Here is a 15387-nt window from a genome sequence, read left to right as displayed (position 1 = left end):
CTGACAAGAATCGTAAATTGGCTACTGATCAAAACGGACCATTTAAAGTTCTAAAGGTAATAAACGACAGAATGTTTGAGATTAGAACAAACAAGGGTCCTAAAAAAGTAGCTAAGGACAGACTACGGGTAATATCGGGAAAAAATATTTCTAAATAATTGATTCCCTTTAATACACCTCTCTATAGAACAGAAAGAAATATACCTTCAGACTCTAAACTAACAGAAGAGAGCGAAAGTAATAATTTAGATCGAGTAATTCAATTTTCATATCCTGATTCTCCTGGATGTAATATGGATGATAATGTCAATGACAGTTGTAATTGTATATATTTATTTATTAGATTTAATCCATCATGTACTATTGTTATTTTATATTATGTTTGATGATAAATGATGTAGTTAGAAGGTTTATTGCTGAGTTGTATAACTAGATATGATACGTGTATGATGAGTAATCATCAAGGCCAATCATCACATGCTGGGAGCATGTGATGAGGTGAATTGGAAAGTTCTAAAACAACTATCATTAGACCCCAAACGTCGATAAATATATGTTATGATGTATGTGGGAGAATCAATCGCCACATTATCTCAAAAGAACTAAGTAATAAATAAGCGCAGTGTGCAAACGTACTACGTGATTCTTATTATCAACCCTAAACTCCAAAACAACAACTTAAGGTAGGCCTAATAGTTTTCCCATTGATCCCAGCGGTGTTCTCATTTGACTCCCACTAAATTGTATCCTGAGAAGGAATGCTTATTAAATATTGATCTTATATTAATCCAAACTAATAAATATAAGTAAACTTTATAGTAGCCTTTTCCACGATTGCTAGAAAAGGACACTACATTACAGAGAATGATAGAAGATCAAAGGATGAAGGCTGCAGTAAGGATTCTGATCAAGAAAAGAGCTTGAGAGAAGACTGGCAAATGGTGCTAACAAACAAAGCTAACCCCAAAAATCAAAATAAGCTTGATGTTCTGTATGAAATACTTATACAGTAATGTAGGAAAATTTCAATAGATCATTTTTCTCATATACTGAAATTTCGATATGATATCTAGCAAAGGGAGTTCTTCAAGAAAAAAACCAAAGACACCAAAACATAAGCAGAGCAAGAGATCCTAACATGATTTGAGAGGGCATGTTAAACAATGCTCCCTACTGCCTAGGTTTTACTCTGAACATTATCCGATTTCTTTGACCTTGAGTGTCAAGAGAGCCAATATTAAAAAGATATGAAAAATGAATGTGAGCCATTTGTTAGAAAACAGTGTGAAGAACGAGTTGGAAATTACAATAAAACGCTCTCATTTGACTCTGTTTCACACATTCACGTTATCAAATCATTGAAACATTCACATTATCAAATCATTGAAACATTCACGTTATCAAATCATTGAAACATTCACATTATCAAATCATTGAAAGGCAAGTATTTTTCCAACGTTTTTATAAGGTATGTGAGGACATTGATTTCGAGAGTAGAATCTTGCATAAGTGGAAGTGGTCAACTAAGACATTTCAAGATCCAACGTTCTTGTAGGCAAGGAGACCCCTTATCAGTATATCTTTTTATAATGGCACTACAACAGCTGATTGATACAATATATAATAAGGACCGAATATGTGGGATATTGGTTGGAGACATGAAGATGAAGACAGAAATTTATGTAGACAACATGACTATATTAGTACCTTCAGAAGAAAGAGAAGCATCAATTTTTGAATTAATGGAAGTTCTAGAAGGCTTTGGAAGTAAAAGTGGATCAAAAATAGATAAAATAAGCCTGAAGTGATCCCTATAGGGAGGGAACCCGAAGAAAAAAAATAACAACTAAGAAAAACTACAAATACTAAGCTATTAGGTATAATGGTCGGGAGCACAAGTTACCTAAACTTTGAAGAAATAGAAAGTAGAGTGAAACAAATGTGCTTTCACTTTCAAAGTTACCATTTGAATCTGCCTGGAAGAGTACTTATATGGAATCAAATGATCGTGTCCAAGATGAGTCATTTAATGTGTTTTGTTCCACACACTGAAGAAAAATGAAAAATAATTGACTTAATGAAGAGAAGATTAATCTTCGATGGGAAAATTTGTGGCATAATATCATGGACTATACTTCATGAAAAAAGTTCTTGTGGGGGTCTTGGACTTGTAGACACCAAGAACCGCTGGATTATGAGTAATTTCAGAGGGTTTAGAAGATTTAATTGGAGTCAAAGTACATGGGCAAGTATCATAAAAGTGGATATGAAAAGAACATATGGTTATGATCTTCATGCCCATCCTGAATATGGTTATGCCGACCTTATTAAATTATTTCAAAATGAAGGGAAGCTTTTGGAGTGGTATAAGTGCTACATGTTCGAAGTTGTTTGAGAATGTTTTACTGGGTATGAAAGGAGCGGAACCTCGAAACCAAAGTGTATTGCGGATCTTTGGAGAACACGGTCAGAGGAAACAGACCCAAAGAGGATGGAATGTGGGGGGGAGGGGGATATAAAATTGGAGGAGTTACAAATTGATGGGCTCATTTTGATAAATGTATACGCATTTAAAACAAATGCGTCGTTGGTTTGTCCTGGAAGACCTGTGAATGTATTTTTCCAATTAATAAGGAGTGTTTCGAAGGAAAGGGTCAAGAACTTCATAACTTCACCTATCTCATCTGGTTTGAGGCTTATGAAAAAAATTAAGAAGAGATGGGGGATCAATAAATGTGCCAAGGTTATTTTAAAATGTATTCAAATCCCTCTGTTTTCCCATTACACATGGTGGGTAAATTATAGGGTGATTACGAATTTACTGCCTACAAATAAATAGGTGAAAAAGAACAGTACAAGTATTCCTAGGCTGTGTGAGGAGGAAGAGGAGGATGATATTCATTTATTCATGAAGTGTCCTTATTCACCGAATGGAAGAATAAGAATTAGAAAATATTTAGGAATTGTTGATGAGGGGATATCTACTTATAGTCAGACTTAATGAAAGCAAATATTATTACATTGAAATTTGTATCTACAGTTTATAGACTATTATTGATTGAAAAGAAACCAAAAGTTCTGAATGGAAGCTTTATTGGTAATGAATGTTCCGTTTTAAATGATAAACTAGTTTTAGATATGTAAATATTTTATATAGGCATTTTATAATTTATATTAATTTAGACATCTTTATGTTGGTTATTGTTGGTTATTGCTGTAACTTGTATATATTTACTTTGAGGACAATAACACACCCTAGCTCCGGCCAAGAAAAAAAAAGGAAAAAAAGAGATCCTAACAGCTCACAAACAAAATAAAAGTTCAGTATATTTTCCGATAATGAGAGATCTCTCTCAAATTATCAAAGACGACATTACTTTATTGATTACCTTAATGCAAAGATGAAGATGTTTTTTGTCTGCAGAACATGGAAAGAGATCACTGGATCTTAGTGGCGTCTTTTTTTAAATGGTTATGTGGTCTACTGTTGGTTTACCTGATATAAAAGGGAATAAGAAAACAGGAATTATGCCCTCTATCATAAATAACTGAGTTTTACACTTTTACCAAAACCTGAGATCCCTACTTCTGATCCAACAAGCTTGCGTCCAATAACTCTGCTTGGAGTTTTATACAAAATTATAACTGGTACAACTAATCAAAAAAACATGCCTACTCTAACAAGTATAATTCCTGGGGAACAAATTGGATTAATGCCCAAAAGGTATATATATGGTATAACGTTAAATACAGCAGGCTTCCATTTGGGAGGATATTGATAAATATCTTTTTTTTGTATGTTCTTCTTTTTCAAAATGGAAATCTGTTGAACTGTAAGTTTCCATGATTTTTTTTTTTTTGTATTTTTAATCCGTTTTGCTCTTACATCCAAGAAGGAAGCCTCCAACCATGACATTTTAAATGAATTAAAATTGAATTAAAAAAAAAAAAAAAAATTAGAATCCAAAATGTTTTAGACAGAAAACATTAAAGAAATTTTCAATATTTTGTTATTTTAATTCGAGTTAATACGAGTTTTCTTCTAGAAGTAGTTTCCTTCAAAAAATGGTATATAAATAAATAAAGGTAAGTAGGTTGCAAAAAAATAAAAAATAACTGAATCAAGGACTTTAAATGGGCTCTTCTTATGGATATTTCCTTGATACCAAAATTATTTTTGTTAATTGAATAGGCATTGAATTATTTCTGACTTCAGAAGATTGATTCAAAAGCGACATCTAGTAGGTATTAGAGGCAACGCGTGTCACACTGAATTGTTATCAAGCAAGCAGGCGGGGTTCGTTACTTTCTTTTAGTGCTTTATCAAGCCCATATCTATTATCAAATTCAAAAAGCAATTTGATCCAGAATATGGATTCTCACATGAATCTGCAATTTATGTGTTTAAATCGCGTGAAAAAAGATAGAAAAAGTCGCCTGGTCGTTACTTTTATTGTATGACCTAACCTTTCCTTAAAAAAACACAGAATGCCCAAAATCAACTGGTAAATGGCCATATAAGTAAATCATACCAACTGCAATTTCTTTAGTATGTACTTTCATACTTTTACTGTCCTATGGCCTATTCATAATAATAAGAATTACATATTATTAAAATCTACATAGTATTTTATTCGATAATGAAAAATATTGCCCAAGGTTATTAGAAATACAAGGTTGGACCATCATGTAATTGGGCTTACTAGAATTTTCAATCTGATGAAATTGTGGCGATTGCTGGGCAAGGCAGGCAGATTTTGACAAAAAATGCAACCACTCATAGTCTATGACGTCACTATTGCTAGAATTTTCCATTTAATGTATCCTACCGACTGCTGGGTAAGAAAAACATATTTTGACAAAACACGCAACCACTCATTACTATAACGTCAATATTGAAAGCGTGGTGGTAGTAATACATGCGTTATGGGTTAACCTTGCATTTCAATTAACTTTGATATTGCCTAAAAATATTTTATTTAAAATAGTAGTTATACATTTGTATTTGTGTATGAAATTTTTTCATAGAAATAATAAAATGGCTAATATATAAATTACATAAACGACGAAGGATGAACGAGAAATTTTATTCCTGTCCTTTTTGAAACGGACCATAAATATAGATAAGGTGAAGGCAACCTTTGAAACATGGAGTGCCAACTTCAACATTTCTAATCAATATGTGTGCCACTATCAAAAATAATGGTAAAAAAAAAACTACGGTAATATGTTCTAATTTGTGCGTGCTACCTTGCCAGCAGTGGCAAGCATGCCATAGGTAGCCAATCCCTGGTATAGATAATATCTCCTAAAGTATCATATTAAACACTCCTTCCATTTGTTCTACGATAGTAGTAGAATGGATCCTGTGAGGAAAATTGTGGAAACAAAATAGAAAAGGAATTTGGAATAAAAATGAAGACAGAAGATTGGCTTGTGGCTTTGCAACAATTACTCATCTAAAAGCAGACTCTGTAGATTATTAATATCTGAAATTTTTATTTTGATGAAATCTTAGCAATTCCGGAAAATTTGATTCTAGATGAAGGAATTAAAGCGTGTAAAACGAATTCTACAAGAAAACTTTCCATTGTTATTTTTGTTGTGTTGGCGATATTACGAATGTTTTAGTACATATTTATTTTATTTAACATATAAAATATTATATTTAATTATTATTGATAAAAAACCAAACATTTATTTATTTGTAGTTGTTTAATTTTTAATTTTATGTATATTTAAATCAGAGAATATACCTAAACAGAGATGTGAATAAGTAATGCTTATTGATTAATGGGTTAAATACTTAACTAACTGCGGGGCCGTTATCAGTAATAACGATAATATTTTACAAGCAAACATCAAGATTAATTAGTGAGTTATAACTGCACCAAAAAGTACAACAAAATATGTTCCATTATTATTGTTAGTATAAAATATAAAACTATTCAATGCAGTTATTCCCAAAGTTTCAAATAAAATATGTTTTGAATACATAAAACACGTTTCCGTAATAATTAGACTTTACCAAGTGAGTAAATTTTTATTCTAAAAACTAAAGCAATATAAAATAATGTATACACTACTCATCTCCATCCGTCAGATCTAGCTAGAGGAAGTTCAGAGAATTCATAATCCGAATCTTCAAATTCTTCATTAGGCAGAATTCATACCTGGTTAATAGCTCTGTTGGAATTTGACTCCCTCACATATCGGAACATGCATATAGTCATTAATAAGCGTGATTCATGCACATAGTTTTCACCCAAGAAAAAAGTGGGGTTTTCCATTGTTTTCATATAGTTGGATTTTCCCCTCCTTTTTCGCGCGGTTTTATCTTTTTTGTAGGAGGATTTTTTTACAAACATGCTTTTAGGTAAACATACTTTTTCCACTTTTTATATGTTCAGCTGAAATACACACGTTGTATAATAAACACCGAATTACTTTTGTTCACGTTTTATTACTAAGTTATACAGTCCACTATTCTTGAAAATCTTTGGGTATCAAGAGAGGCTCCAATCATCACAAACTCTATTACTAAGTTTAAATATTCAATAAAAAGATAACACTAATAATCTCGGCTAATCAAACTCAGGGAGCTAAGTTTCTATTTCACTTGTATTATAATTTAAGATTGATATATATGAACTAATATAATTTAAAAAAGTGAACATTTGAAATTTAATAGTAGTAGTGAAAATTGTTTGGTGATATCCCCTTTGTACATTTTAAGAATTCCATTATTCTTAGGAATTTTTCCAAAAGTAAGAATCAAAATAATGTATTATAATTCTTTGAGAAAAGAGTCTCGCACAAAGATTTACATGATATGTTTGCAGTTCGAAGTACAGTTGATTTTTAGTTAAAAGTATACGATATAGAATAAATTATAATACTGCGAAACAAAAGCAGATAACCATATAAAATATCTCTTGGACAACATGAAAACAAATTTTGAACAAGATAACATATTCCCTCTGTGTAAGGCACATCCATATTCTATTAATTAAAAAAAATGACTAAGTACAAATTTAATTGACGCATTTGATTTTTTTTTTGTTAATTTTGAGTTTTTTTGCCTTTTGACTCATCTTAAATCTAACAAGAAATGTTGACGTTGTGGTTCCTGACATTTATGATAAAGGCACTTCTTATAGCTGTTTACCTGTAGAAATTATTAAAGGTACATAATTTTTTATCAGGATATTTTCATAATAATGAACCCTAATTTTTGCATTCTACAGCACTTATTCTATTCTATTATATACACATTAAAATATTTATAAAATATTATTTTATTATGCAAAGAATAGTAAACTACTTTTATTTCAATTTTAGGAAGAAAGATCGTATTTTGTTTTCTACTGATGGCTTCACATTTGTCATTGGTCAAAAGTCAAGGTAAATAGCTGTACAGGGTTATATCAAAACGCATATTCGACTGATGTTTGAATTGCACTACGCTTTTTAATGGTGACGTCATAGAATAAAATTCGTGAATGTTTTGTGAAAATATGTCTGCCTTCTCAAGCAGTCGGTACAATACATCAGATTGAAAATTATAGAAATATTGACGCTATAGAATAAGGTTGGTTGTGTGTTTTGTCAAAATTTGTCTACTTCCCCCAGAAGTCCGTACGATACATCAAATTAAAAATTATAGAAAGCCCGATTACATAATTATGTAACATTGTATTTTTATTACCCTAGGTTAAAATATGTAATTGTTTCAAAAGAGAGTTAGAACAAAGGTAGATTCACTGAAGTGCTTATGCATTCATATACCACGCATAATTTTTAGCCTTTTTTTATTGCAATTCACTTCACTTTTTTTATTAGAAAGTTACTACAAAGGGATAATAATAAAAGGCAAGAAATTAAGGTGGGTTTCCTGAAGTGCTTTCTTACTATTTAGGAGGTATTTTTCTTCGTTTTCAAAATAATAAATAAATCTTTTTTATATTCCTAAAAAAAATGAATTAAAGTGCAATAACAATAATAAAAAAGTAGAAGTTATGTGAATCAAAAACACCTGTTCCTTCAGGACTTGAATGACTCACGCAACCTCTTGAAAGTGGGTGCAGTTTCTTTTGTTCCATTCAATACATTTAAGTCAAAAAAATATTATTCAGTTTATTCGGTCGTCTATTAATTATGATTATAACTTACTAATCAGAATTGGAGTCTCAGACAAGAGTTGTACTTATTAAATTGGGACTTCAGACTCGATTTTGATTAAAAAAAAAAAAATTAGCTTTGACTAGGACTCAATGTGAAAGACTCGTAACTTGATTAAAATTCATTGTCATATCGACAAGAATCGGGTTTTAATAAGATTTTAGGATTGAAACTCAATCCCAAAGGGCCCCAAATCTCACCAATGACGGGGATTCATATTTGAGATATTTGACTTTACTTTTCAGACGTTACTTGAACTAATTTCTAAATAATTGAATGTCTACTTGTGGTCGTAAAAATTACTTGTGAACAGTTCCAATTTACGAATATTCATATGAAGTTATACTAGGAACATTGAATTTTTATTTGATATACATTCTGTCAAAAAAATACCGGAAATTGTTAATTTAAATTACCCACAGTGAAGGGTTATAATTTTTTTTTCTAGGTCGGCAGCACTGTCTTTCATTAACATGCATAGTTTTAAGCGATTTGTAGACCAGTTAGCTTGCAACAGCTAGATAAGTAGGCTTAGCTCATAAGTGTACAACGATTTTTCTCCATTCCCATGACTGCTGACTTGTTTGCATGTCATATTCATATACCCAATTCTAATGCCCAAATTTTCAGTCAAAATAGTATAAAATCACTCGTGAGAGAAATTAAAGCAATGTGATAATTCCATTTTTGTTCAATACTTTCGTTCATTATAAAAATCTTGATGAACTATTGAGGTAGACTGACTTATCCAGCTGTTGCAAGCAGACTGGTATACAGATCGCACACAAATTTGGGATCATAATGAAATACAGTGCTGCCCACCTTAAAAAATATATATTTTTAAATTCTTTCAGTGCAGGCACTGTACTTTTTTTTACCTTATTGACAGGCCAAAAAGTTTCTAGACATATTTGTTACATTATGGTATTTATTTTTAAATTTGAAACGGGAGATGAGATATTCAAGAATATTAGCTATAATTTAGAGGATTCCATTAATTAATTTCCCGTAATGACCTTTTTAATATATTGATCATATTTATAGACTTAGATATCTATGAAAACGGAGTTTTCATTAAAAAAAGAATAAGTTGATTTGATCTAGTTTTACTCGACGAGGAACAATATTATAATCTTTGTGAATGCATTATGCAATATTATACAATTAGAAACTATCATGATTAAGTTTACAAGCGCTATAAATTATGGCTGGCAACATTTCTTGCGGCTCTTATATTGATATTCGACCGAAGGTTAATAGAAATACAAGGTTATCATGTAATCGGGCTTGCCCAAATTTTCAATCTGATGTATTGTACCAACTGCTGGGCAAGACAGGTGGATTTGACACATTTACTTATAATCTAAGATATCACTATTGCTAGAGTTTTCAATTTAATGTATTGTACCGACTGCTGAGAAAGAAAAACATATTCTGACACAACATGCAACCGCTCATCGACTATGACGTCAATATTAAAAACGTGTTGGAAGTCAAACATCAGTCGTACACGTGGTATGGTATAACCTTGATTCCACCCTTCAATTATGACGTGAAACTTCGTTTTGTGGACGAGGAAGAGCAAGCCATAGTTTGTAATTTCTGCGAAAGGGTATAAAATTGTAGATTAGGCCTCAAGAATCCTGTAAAAGAAAGATCCATGCTCGATATTTTTTTCGCCAACAGAAGTTATATTTCGTAAGGATCAGTCCTTAGAATTGGCGACAATTTCGAAAGATTCTTTCGAAATTGTAGACATCTTCTTCAATTGATAAAAAACACGACAATATGACGCTTTATATTATAAGAAAGTATGTGTGAAAATCACTTTTTCTTTTTTGATGGGATGTCCCATCGGTTCAATGGCCTTACTTTGATCTTAGGTAGATCTATTGATAATCAATCAAACAACCCTTACCGTTAGGGCACTTTCGACTGATCTACTTCCCTTCTTCCTCTCTTGGGCACAACTTTGATTAATTAATTATATGTGGATTGAATTATCTTCTTTAGAAATATTCTGTTCTATTGTTATAGCACGAGAGTCAAATTGCACATTCATAAATATACTCACTAATGAGGAGTGAAGAGGCTACCTTTTAATATTCCTCCATTCACTACACAGTACTACCATACATACATACATATGTATGTACATATATACATACATAAACTCTACCCTAATAACCACTCAGTCGTTTACAAGGGAACATAACCCCTAGGATGAGCAACTCTTTAATTATCATCAGCAGGTAATATTAATACCAACTTATTTGAGGGTCTGTGGTAAACATTAACATTAGAACTCTTAACTTCAATTCTTCTTACTACTCCATCAGAATACCGAAAGTTACGAGCTACTAATCCTAGAGGTCAGTCCTTTTGGTCTTAGATGCCATCAATCATGACTACTACGTCACCCTCCATTAAATTTCCTACATTCATTTTCCATTTAGATATTAATTGTAAATTTAATACATATTCCTTCATCCATAAATTTCTAAAATATTTTAGTAAAATATTTAGTTTCTTCCTGTGTTATAATGGTGACCCATTATTTTCAATATGGCTTTTGGTAATTTAACCATCACTTGTGCTTGAAGTCTTTGTGAAGATCTTTTACATCGAATACAATTTCTGAAACACGAAGAAACCAATCTTTTATATCTGATGCTCTAAATTTATTAATTTATTATTTGATGAAAACATTTTTAATTTTTGAAATAAATTTCCCAAATATTTAACTTGTACATGACGAAACAAAACAAATTTACATTCTCTAAGTTCATCTATACTTAGAACTTCAACTTAACATTTTTTACTTGATGTTAGATAAGACTGTAATCGAATTATCAAGGACACTGTTCTATAAAGCTTTGTCTTAAATGAAAAATAGTTATAAGTCTGTCTATTCCTCTATCATCATCTTCAACAATAGTATGATGCAATACATTCTTTTCTTCCGTCTTCACTGTCTTAATGAAGTTGCCTTCTCTTGGATTACTTTTAGGCCAATGTTATTTTGGTAAATACAACCAAGTGGGCTTATTTTTCCACGAATATTAAATAATAAAATCAGATGCCGACATGTCCTTAATCCCTATAACTGGTGGATTACCAACTCCAGAGACGTAGTTCCAACATAATTTTGGAACTCTTTCCTGAATCATTTGCACATTGCTGGCCACAAACGTCTTCCATCTAGCTGGCTTAGATTGCAAACAGTGCCAGACAATTGTACAGTCAGTCCAAGTATTAAATTTATCAACCTTATATGGAATTAATTGCATTGACAATTTTGGCAGACAAAATTGCCTCTTCGAGTTCGAGCCTTGTAATGGTAACTTCCTTGACAGGTCTTTGTATTTTACGAGTAACCACAAAGTACACATAAACTTATCTGCTGATACCACACACTTTAAGATATGCTATATCAACATATCTTTTATTTGAGGCATTGTAGAAGATCCAATTATCAAGTTTAGTGTTTTTATCTATGTGTGTACCCACACTTCTGGGGATTCTAAAATGTTTAAATTTTCAAAGCGTCTTGCCATACATTCAATTTTTTTGTATCTCTACAGGAATTTCTTCATCCCAATCATAATTCCTTTTCCATTGATCTTGAAGTATGATCCTTGCCAAAAATAAATGGCCTATAAATTCCATTTGGGTCAACATAAATAGCCAATTCTGATAAAATAATGTTTTGAGTAAGTTTTGGATCGCAAACATATCCTAATGTTTTGGAAATATTTATCGATAACTTATAGTCATCATTAGCAATTAAATTTTCGTCTAAGAAATTCAAAGCATATTCCAAATTACTTTGCCATTTTCTAAGTACAAACTTAACCCTTGATTCAATTCCATGAAATCAGCAACCAACTTCTGGGATTGCGTAATATTATTTGCGCTGGTTAAACCTCTAAAATGATCCTAGAAGCATCCTTTAATTCTGATTTATATTTAATTGCATTCCACTCAACTGCTGAAATTTCAGAATGGTTAGCATTTGCAGTTCCAAATATCGATCTTCTTTACTAATTGATACCTGGCTATACATTTTTGTAATATCTAACACAAGAGCAATTTTATGAAAAGACCACTTAACAAGTAAATCATTGTGAACTAATAGCCTTAATGGTCTTACTAATAAACAATCATTCAGTGAAAGTTCTGAATCAGTGTTAATTAAGCCATCAAAGACTATTCTAAGTTTAGTGGTCTAAGATGACTCCTTTATTCCAGCATGATGTGGGAGGGACATTCTCCACGAAACCAAGATCAATGGACTTTTTCATAATATTAGGATTTTCTTCACACAATTTTGTCTTTTTTCTAAATCTAGACTCCAATAAATTATATCTGCTTAAGGCATTGTTTCTCGAATCGCCAATTAAACCTATCTTTTCTTTCAAAGGTAAGGGAGCCTCCCTCTATTCTTCCGTGTACAAGCATTCTAACTCTTCTCTCAAAAATAGCTTCAGCTCGTTTTTCATTAGTTGTTAGTAAATCCTTTGACTTCACTCCACATTCTTCCATTTCCCAGAAAAATTAAATTAGGATCATCGTTTCCTTTTATTATATGGGACACAGATAGTCTTTTAAATTTATTACTGAGAAAATTGACACCAATTACCCAGCCAAGTTTTGTATTTCTTCCGTATAGTTCATTAAGACCCCCAATCTTGCGGGGCTATTCACCAAAAATAAATACATCATATCCACCCCTATCAATATATCCAATTTTCCGTGTCGATCAATATTATCTACTAGAGGTAAGTTTCTTAAATTTGGACTGTCTACATCCATACTTCGTATTCCCATATGAAAATCACACAACTTATTTACTTCGTATGCAGATAATTCAATTTCATATCTGCAATTGTCGAAAACTGTCAGTTCATATAGATAATATTTATTATTACAACCAGAAATGTTATCTACGCCACTTAGAGATAAATAAAGTTCTTGCCCCTTCAGGAAGAGAGCCTTGATCACACTGGATGAAGTTAAACTTACTTGGGAACCTTCATCAAATGTAACACAAACTCAAACTTTAGACCCCTTATGGTATACAATAGTTCTAGCTGTCATTAACATTGCTGACACTTTCTCATCATAACAGTGTCCAATACTTTGATTATTTTCTAGAGGAACACACTGCCTTGACTTTAAATTCAACCCCTTTTGGACATCACTATAATGATGCCTCCCATTACACTTGTAACACCTCCTATGTGATTGACATTGACTCTGTGTGTGTCCCAAACTAAAACAATAGAAACAAACACCTTCCTCATATTCTTGTCGCTTGCGTTCATCTATTGACTTTTCTTAAAAACCCTGAGACGTACATAACCTATGTGAATTACTTGGACAGTGTTGACAAACAGTAACCTGTGACACCACTCTTGACCTAAAATACTTGGAATCGCATTCATTTTTTTTTCTTTATGTTGACCCAACCTCTTCCTCATCATTACTTGAGGTAAAAATTCTTCAATAGTAACCTCCTTCTCAGAATTATTTGCAACAATTTTCTGCTTTTTGTCTCTTCAAGAGATTTTATTTTCCAAAATAGGCAGAATGAATTTTCTTGTAACTTTATTATCAATAGAAAAATCGTTGCCAGTTAGAATTCTTTGTATGAGCAAGATATCATCATGAAATTTGTGTAAATCTATAGAATTATCCTTAAAACTTGGCATGTTAATTAGTTGATGTATATGCCTTGAAATCACTAACGACTCTTCCACAAGAATCGGTTAGTATTTTCAAAGTTTCAAATTTCAGTTGCCATTGGAGATGGAAAGACCTAAAATTCGTAGCAACGCTGAGCCCTCTAATGTGTGACGTAGATACGTGAATTTTGATACTGCAGAAATTTCTTGATCACCAATTATACTGTGAAATGTCTCTAATCGGCTTGAAAAGGAATAAGTCAACTTTGGTAAGGGAGGCAACCTGTTATCAGAAGCACAGTTCTCTCATTTAGGAGTACAAACAACAGTGCTAACCTTAATCTTAAGTTCCATAATCTCTTTAAGCCTACTCATCTCATCATTTTGCTCTTTCTTCTTATTCTTAGCTTCTTCACTTAACTTCTCTCTTTTAAATGATATAAGTCTCCTACTCAATTTTGAAAAATTCCTTTCAACTTATTATGAGCATCTAAAATAATTACAAATTTATCTTCTGCTATATCAGAAGACAATTGATCAAAATAATTAACTTATCTTTGATATTTTGTGCGTAATAAGGACTCTGGTTCTTGAAATCCAAATTACCTTAACATAGACTCACCTCTAAGTCAGACTTAATAGTAAAAATCTATCCCTAATTTTATGGTATATTACCTCAGACCCTTTAGGCATTTTTATGGGTTGAATTAACTTAACCAGAACACTAATATATATATATATATACATATGCACAGCAACCACCAAATAATAATCGAAAAAAACAAGTCAAAGGTCTTTAAAAGAACTATTAAACTTAAATTTAACAAAACTAGTATATAATATTATTTAAATCGAAATATAATGAAGGAGTACGAAAGGTTGTGTTAATGACTTTGAGTACTGGAATTGTTCCGTACAGTTTCAAAAGTATTTAATAAGATCTCAAGAGATTACCGTTACTAGGATCGATGTCTGCATTCTCTTCAGGGGATATCCGGCTCAAATGAGCAAATGTTAGAGCATCTTCGACTGCTCTACTTCCCTTCTTTCTCGTTTGGGCAGAACGTTGATTAATCCGTAATATGTGGACTGAAATATTTTCTTTATATTCTTATCACACGGGAGTCAAATTCTAGATTGATAAATTTACCCGCTAATGCAAAGTGTGAAGAAAATACCTTTTAATATTCCTCTAATCCCAACCCAGTGCTGCCATACATATGTATGTATAAATAACCCTACAGAACACTCACTCGTTTACGAATGAATAATTACAATAGGTCTATTCATGAGCGACGATAAGGTATCAAGATATTTCATCTCATTTAGACTTTAAGGCTGTACGTTTTCCATGTGATTGGAGTAAATAGTTCTGATGTAATTTGATAAGGTTTGTATTATTTCTTTATTTTAGATTTATATGTATTTACAAGAATGATATCCCTTTTGACTAAACATTATGTCAAAGAATGAATTTACCTTTTAATACAAATAATATAGAATGAGAATGGAAGAATGA

At 31.8% G+C, this 15387-nt stretch overlaps 1 protein-coding gene and 1 long non-coding RNA gene across 3 annotated transcripts in view; one reads left to right on the top strand and one right to left on the bottom strand.

Moving 5' to 3' along the window:
* The window catches only part of LOC121126839 (uncharacterized), a 91623-nt gene that overhangs the window by 45791 nt on the left and 30445 nt on the right, over window positions 1–15387 (bottom strand). The gene's annotated exons all lie outside the window — the stretch shown is intronic.
* On the top strand, window positions 6996–10925 carry LOC121126840 (uncharacterized). The gene is made up of 2 exons (XR_005867231.2): window positions 6996–10433; window positions 10521–10925. It is a non-coding gene; the product is annotated as an uncharacterized lncRNA (long non-coding RNA).

This window comes from Lepeophtheirus salmonis, chromosome 12, assembly GCF_016086655.4.
Source record: "Lepeophtheirus salmonis chromosome 12, UVic_Lsal_1.4, whole genome shotgun sequence".
Lineage (NCBI taxonomy): Eukaryota > Metazoa > Arthropoda > Copepoda > Siphonostomatoida > Caligidae > Lepeophtheirus > Lepeophtheirus salmonis.
The sequence above is the reverse complement of the archived record's forward strand: the minus strand, read 5'-3'. Positions and strand labels throughout refer to the sequence as shown.